Raw genomic sequence first — 6,488 nt, 5'->3', positions numbered from 1 at the left:
ATCCATGCACACTACGCTACCCATACTGGATGTTCATGGGTGGAGTATATCCCTAATTGGGGGCAGCACAGTGGTCAGCTTGGTCGCCTAACAGCAACAAGGTCCCGGGTTCGAGCCCCGAGGGAGTCCAACCTTGGGGGGGGGTCGTCCTCTGTGTGGAGTTTGCATGTCCTCCCCGTGTCTGCGTGGGTTTCCTCCGGGGGCTCCGGTTTCCTCCCACGGTCCAAAGACACGTAGGTCAGGTGACTCGGCCGTACCGAACGGTCCCTAGGTGTGCATGTGTTGGGATTGGGATAAGCGGCTTGGATAAAGGATGGATAAAGGATGGGTGGATGGATGGATGGATGGATGGATGGGTGGGTGGGTATGGAGCGTTACTGCTACTGCAGCACAGCCACATTGGCGGGCCAGCGCACCCGTCAGGAATCCGTCTGAGCTGCCAGTTAGTCGCGTTGTCTGCAGGTGAAGGTGAACGGATACGTCAGGACGGGACGTGATGGAGAGCGGAGGACGCAGGTGGGATGACAGACTCGCCGGGGGTGGGGGGGGAGACCGCAGAAGGTCATCTTAACGTATCGGGGGAGGGGGGAGGGGGATTTGATTTTGAACGTCTCCTCAGACCTGCATCACAAAATGCCAGTCTAGATGTCATGTGAGTATGGGTGAGGGGGGTTTGGGAGGAGGGGTGGGGGGTGATGTTCAAGACACCTGACCATATTGTGTGCAAAAAGCTCCGTTACCCCGGATGTGCGACAGCGAGACATCGGGTTTGGCACGAGGCTATAGGCGTATGGTGTTATTCTGACTGGCTCTGGGAAACAACCACAAGCTGGGAATAGCAGGGTGGCAGCAGTCTGTGGGCGGGCGCGAACAGCCCGCAGCGCTCCTAGAGACAAGAGGGGGAGAGCGGAGACACCGAGGGGGAGCGGAGACACGGAGGGGGAGACAGAGACTCTCTTCACATCCTATTTCATGCGTCGGTCTGAGCCCCGCAGTGAGACTTATCCTGCAGCTGTTTGTCAGTCTCGGGGCCTAAAAGGCGACATTTGTCTTGTCTTATCAGATGTCCCGCTCCCGTCTGAGTCGTGTCACGTGTCACCGCTCCCCGCCCTCTCTGCAGAATCTAATCACGCCGGCTCCAGCCGGGCCCTGATGGTCCAGGTGGCCCCTCTCACGCCGCGGACAGAGGGGCTCTCAGCGTCAATAAAGGTCTCCTAAGGAGCAGCGCCGCGCGATGGGACCGAGATAACGCGCGCGTTCGGCCGCTGTTGCGCATTAGATTGACGTGCACGAGCCGATGGGTTGCTGGGAGAGGCCGCGTCTCCCCGAGAACAGGTCTGCAGAACGCGTGCGGCTGGAGGCGAGACCGTGCAATGCGGTCCGAACTGGATTGGCCCGATTGAAAATGCATGCTTAACCTAATATGGGGGCCGCAGCCTACTTGGCGGGTGTGTAACCTAATCCACAGACGCCGGCCCAGTATGGCTCCCATATAGTGCCGTACTACCGTCCTGCATTAGGGAGGACATTGATTTTTTCCCCCCTGTTATTATTCCAGGGCACAAACCACGTGACTGATATTTCAGCGGACCCTGAGCATGCCGAGGACCACGGACGGCCCCCCCCCCCCGAGCCCCGCTTTTTTGGATCTTATGTGGGCCGCCCATGCTGCAGCCGTGCGTGAACGGCTGCCACGGCCAAGCCATCTGCCACAGTCTATTTCCATCCTCCTTCCATTACCAGAGAGAGCTCCGGGGCCTCGGGAAGGGATGGGGGGGGGGGCCTCAGGAAGGGGTGGGGGGGAGGGGGGAGGCTTGGAGAGAGCACTCACCCTCGTATTTACTCAACAGGTCAAGTCTCTACACCAGACCTCATTTACAGCAACGGATCCGGATGATTACAAAACCCACATGCATCGCTTGACTGGACACAACTGATGAGCAGGAGGGGCAGGGGGAAAAAAAATAGACCAAAAAAAAAAAAAAACCGAATCACGGTCCCGGGAAGAATTAAAGGAGATTATTACTGCCACGGTTGTCAAATGACCGTAAACCCCCCCCCCAGCCGCTTCTTTAACCCACGTGGTGTAGCGAGGGGATCATCCTTTGACTTTGAGCATCGTTCAATTTGCAGCCCGCAGCTGTGAGGCGGGAGATGCGGGGCTCGCCGGGCAGGGATGGAAACACAAGCCGGCAGGATTCATTTAAGATTATGTGGCACAAACATGTTGTAATCCCCTTATCTGCATACTTACCTGTAGCTGACAGTGATCCGACCCCGGCCTCTGAGAGCCGGGTAGGCCCTGACGTCCTGGCAGGAGCAAATCCTCCCCTCACCCCCCCCCCGCCCCAACGTGTCAGAGCAGGCGGCTGCAACACCTGCACGCCACCGCTTATCTGCTAAGCGCCCGGTGGCGCGCGTCATTATCCACGAGCGCGGCTTTTAGTGTGAAGTGAAAATGCTGCAGGGACTATTTGGGTGCAATTATGCTGAATGTCTATTTGCTTCTCTTACACCGATTCCACGTGTGTGACGCCATCAGCTCGTGGCACAGCTGATGTTTTACTAGGTTTTTTTTAACCCGAGTATAATATATAAGATTAGCACCCAACTCAGGCCTGGTTAGTTTTGATGCTTATAATGACATAGTTGCGAGCAATCACTCGTATATTTTCAGAATGTGTGTGTGTGTGTGTGTGGTGTGTTAGTGTAGATAGCGGGACCGAAAACTAAAGCACTTATGATCCTCATTCTTTTTGGAGGTGGTAGGTATTGTCCCAGAGAGTAAGGGGGAAAATCTCAGAAAATTAAAATTATGCATAATTATGCATCAATATGCATAAATATGCAGCGTGGAGTCTACCCTAAAACACCATCAACTCAGGTGGCGTGGGCATGTTATTCGCGTGCCCAGCGAACGACTCCCACGAAAAGTCCTCTACGGCCAACTACGCCTTGGTCAACGCACTGCTGGTGGGCAGAAGAAGCGGTTCAAAGACCAAATGAAGACCACACTAAAAAGATGTCAGATCAACCCCTCTTCTTTGGAGGAACTTGCTTTCTGCCGCACAGCCTGGCGCTCTCACATCTCAGAGGGAGTGAAGTACATGGAAAACCAGCGCACACAACACCGTGTAGCAAAGCGTGCAAAGAGGCATGCTCGCAAAGCTACCCCTACCCCCTCCAGCACCACTTTTACATGCCCGGTCTGCAACCGCAACTGTGCATCCAGGATCGGACTATTCAGCCACCAAAGGACCCACAAATAGAAGAAGATGGTCATCATCGGGCACGATGGACAACCAGCAAGCAAGCAAGCATAAATATGCATTTTTCTAAAAATGGCTTAAAACCACTTTTCTCGGCATGTCAGATGATTCTGAGCATCTTTGATTTTTTCACCTATATAAAAAACTTTCTGGGACTTAAATGTTTTGGCATTATGCAAAATATATGCATTTTTGCAAAAATGCACTTATGATCCTAATGTTTTTGTTCCAGAGAGGACCAGAAAAATAGCAGAAAATTAAAATAATTATAGTAATTATGCATAATTATGCATTTTCTAAAAATGGCTAAAAACCACTTTTCTCGGCATTTCAGATGATTCTGAGCATTTGGGGGGGGAGGGAGTTGGAGTGGGGGGGGTTTAGGGGCAGGGGGAAGGTGGTTAGCTGGCAGGATGAAGAGGAGGGAGATTTAGACGGGTGGATAACCAAACCGCTACATTGTAGCGGGGCTCTTCTAGCAAACCGCTACATTGTAGCGAGGTTCTTCTAGGGTTTTAATAATCCTGATAAAAACACGTCGAAGAACACTTTCAGTCAGCCTCTCCCAAATTTCAGAATGCCGCGGCCCACCGGAGCCTTTAATCCCAACTCTGATCAACACGCGAGGCTAAGACGAAGTATTTCCCTTTTTATATTTTATTTCATAAACAGAACAATTCTATGTTTAAACGCAAATATTCAATAGTAAATATGTTATGCTAATTGCAAGCTTAATTGCAAAATTAGAAAACTTAAACGGCCTCTCAAGCCTACTTGTAGTACCGCCACAGTCCACTAGGAGGCCGCGGCCCACAGTTATGGAATCATTCTGTGGCGGCCTGTCCAGCGTGTCTCCCCGCCTGCCGCCCAATGACTGCTGGGAAGGACTCCAGCATCCCCGCGACCCTGAGAGCTGGACAAGTGGTTTGGATAATGGATGGATGGATGATTTAAATTTTAAGAAGTTTAGATCAGTTTCCGCTTTATTTTTTACATTTTTTTTTATATATCCTTGCACAACTATAGGTCAGTATGGCGTCAAAAAGAGCATCAAAACTAGCTAGTAGCCAGGTGCTCAAACTCTGGACGAACTTGTCTACGTGTTCGACAACACGTTTTTAATAATTTTCTTTTCTTCATAAACCAGCAAGTCCTGCGACAGCGAATATATAAATATATATAGATACACACACACACACACACACACATACATATTGTAGCGAATTCAGGGGGCAGCCCGGTACCGCCACAGGCGGGACGCGAACCCATGTTTCCCATTCCGCAAGCGACAACTTTTTTTTTTTTTATTATAAATTTATTCCTGATTTTTCCCTTTTTTTCTCCCAATTTAGTGGCCAATCGATCCCTATTTTAATTCAAACACCCACCCTCGCACTGCATGCATTCGCCAACTGCATCTCTCCGGCCGGCAGTCTCGAAGGAGACCGCCTCCCCACTTTCGTGACAAGGCGACTCCAGGCCGAACCACTGTTTCCTCCGACACACACAGAGACGCATTCACGTGACGAACACAAGCCGACTCCGCCCCCCTCCCGAAGACAGAGCTTGCCAATGATTGCTGCTTCATCGAGTCCGGCCATAGTCGGATCTGACGAGACCGGGGCGCGAACCCCAGTCCCCAGTGGGCAACTGCATCGACACAAAGCCGATGCTTAGACCGCTACACCACCGCGGACCCTCGCAAGCGACAACTTTAACCAGTCGACTAAAGGGTCCGACCCGTTAGTCAAGGACCAACGTGTCTCCTTATCCATGCACGTTACAACACACACACACACACACACACACACACACACACACACACACACACACACACACACACACACACACACACACACACACACACACATTATTTCTGATTATTTTTCGCTCCACAGGGGCTGCAGACAGGGCTGCAGCTTCTCCCCTTACCAGTTCAGATTGGCAGTTGAGCCACTCGCTGTAGCTCTCAGGGGAGAGGATGGCATTAAAGGTAACTCATGAGGCGGTAAATCGCATAAGGTATCGCTTTATGCGCATTGCCTGTTGTTATGTATATCCCACCCAATCGAATCCATACCAAGACTATTGCTTACCCTAGATAACTTTGGTCACCTGTCAGGTTATAAGATAAACTATTCAAAGAGCTTGCTTTTTCCAATTAACCACACTGATAGAGACTACTCTAGCTTTCCATTTAAACTTGAACACAATGTATTTGCATATTTATGAATCAAAGTCACCCATCCAATGGGGAGGTTATATAACCACAACCTTAAAACACTATTAGAACGAACAAAACAAGATTTAAAAAAGTGGTCAACGCTACCAATTTCATTAGCGGGCCGCATTAATGTAGTTAAAATGACAGTCTTACCCAGATTTCGCTATCTTTTTCAAATGATTCCCATATTCATACCTAAGACAACTTTTCAACAACTAGACAGGTTAATGTCATCATTCATCTGGAACAATTAAAACCCCAGGACGAAGAAAACATACTTGGAGGTCCCTAAGGAGACAGGGGGATTAGGCTTGCCTAACTTTATTTGTTACTACTGGGCTGCGAACATTGTAAAACCTTTACATATAAGAGTCAACAGGGCACAGATTGGGCTCACATGGAGCTCTTATCCAGTCCTCTACCGATACCCACCTCTCCACTACCACATAATCCTAACATACAAATAACAACCCCGGTGGTTAAAGCTTCGCTTGGGGTGTGGCTCCAGTTCAGGAGGCATGCTGGATTAAAGCCTGCTAGCGGGCTTTTTCCACTAGCAAATAATCAATTCTTCTCGTCATCTGTGCTAGATAACCCATTCCAACACCGGCACAGAAATGGACCGGTGCTCTTCTGCGGTCTCTTTACAGACAGAACCTTCACCTCATGTGAAACACTTACCAAAGACCATACCATACCCAGATCCCATTTTTTTAGATACCTTCCAATTGGTAGTTTTGCCAAGAAAGTGTTCCCCTCATTTGCTTATCTGCCCCCCAGGAGCCACTTAGGCGTTATTCTGGAGCCGGATTCCTTTGGGAAGAAACGCGTCTCTATAATCCACACACTGATCCAGGGATTAAAACAGATATCCTGGGACAAAACAAAAACTGCATGGGGGAGAGATTTGGGTGTAGAGCTTTCTGAGGAGGCATGGTGGGACAGCTTAACTCATATACACAATGAGGAAGTGTGTATGCGACACGGTTTAATTC

The sequence above is a fragment of the Lampris incognitus genome, chromosome 6, assembly GCF_029633865.1.
Source record: "Lampris incognitus isolate fLamInc1 chromosome 6, fLamInc1.hap2, whole genome shotgun sequence".
In the NCBI taxonomy this organism is placed as follows: Eukaryota; Metazoa; Chordata; class Actinopteri; order Lampriformes; family Lampridae; genus Lampris; species Lampris incognitus.
The sequence above is the reverse complement of the archived record's forward strand: the minus strand, read 5'-3'. Positions refer to the sequence as shown.